Genomic DNA, 1,488 nt, shown 5'->3' on the forward strand with positions numbered 1-1,488 from the left:
GTTCCGACTCGATGGCACCTGACAACAACAACATCAACATTACTGGTGAAACGTTTCAGTGAACTATGGAGAATTAAAATACTTTCTAGAGAAGGGAGGTTGGTGTGGGCTGCAGTGTCTTGAAAGGCTTCATCTAGGCCACAGGGCCTAACTGGGCCTTGACTGACAAACAGAGGAGAGGCAGGGCTGGCATTTCAGGAGGAAGACACAGGCATGGAGACACGTGAGCAAGGCATAACCTAGGGGAAGCAACCTAGCTAATAGTTGTGTGGAGAATTAGTAGATGAAGTTTGGCTAGAGAATAAAGGGGTTTTCGAATTCAGATGAAGTTTAGGTTGTGTTCTGTGTATCCAATGGGGACCAGGGGGAATAACTTTGTGGATAAGGTATGTTGTTTTTGTTAAGTGCCATTGCTCTGGTTCCTACTCATAGTGACCCTATATAGAGTTCTAAGCAGATGGTGGGTGGGTTTGAGCTGTCGACCTTGAGGTTAGCAGTCCAGTGCTTATCCTACAACGCCACACCAGGACTCCATAGAGAGACCAGAGAGACCAGCTAGAAGTTCATGCAATTGATCTATGAGAGCCAGGAATAGAATGAAAGGAGTGGGAATACAGATGAATCGATGAAAGTGGTATTTGAAGTCAGCATCATCGGATTTGATGTAAATCCTGTCAACTGGAGGTGGAGGAGAAAGAGGAACAAAAAGGGACCAGGACTTTGAGTTGTAGAGAACGAAGCTGCTGATGACATTGAGGGAAATTGTGAGGGGAATTTGGCCCAGGGTAGTTTTAGACAGGATGAGTTTGAGATGGCTGTGAAACTTTCCAGAGGAGTCGCCTAATGAAATACAGGGCTGGAAGTAGGATAAGCACTGGACTGCTAACTTCAAGGTTGGTAGTTCAAACCCACCAGCCACTCCTCAGAAATCCTGACTCTATGGCACCTAACAACAACAACAACCCAGAGAGTGAGTCCCCCTCACTACCCCTCCATACCTGGTAACCAGTAATGAATATTGGTTTCTGTATGTCTACCTCCCTGTTCTGTTGGGCAGAGAGAGATGGTTTGTGATTGAGTCATTTCCCTCAGCCTAATGTCCTCCAGATTCATTCATGTTTAACGTTGTTTCTAGGACTCATGATTCTTTTTGGCTACCCATTATTCTTTTGCATGTAGGTACCATATTTTGTTTATGTCCTCATCTGCTGCTGGGACATTGTTTCCTTCTTTATGCTATTGTGAACAGTGCTGTGATGAACATAAATGTGGGTCTATCAGTTTGTGTCACTTCTATTTAAACTTCTGGGCCTATACTTAGTAGTGGGATTGCTGAACCAAAAAGTATTTAAACTTTTAATCTTTTGAGGAAGTGCGATACCATTTTCCAAAATGGCCTTGTAGTATAATGCGCCAGCCACACTGTTTTGCATTCCCACTAGGAGGTGATAAAAGGCGCTCTGGTAGCTTAGTGGTTATGAATCAGGC

The sequence above is a fragment of the Chrysochloris asiatica genome, unplaced genomic scaffold (genome assembly GCF_000296735.1).
Source record: "Chrysochloris asiatica unplaced genomic scaffold, ChrAsi1.0 scaffold00056, whole genome shotgun sequence".
Classification (NCBI taxonomy): domain Eukaryota; kingdom Metazoa; phylum Chordata; class Mammalia; order Afrosoricida; family Chrysochloridae; genus Chrysochloris; species Chrysochloris asiatica.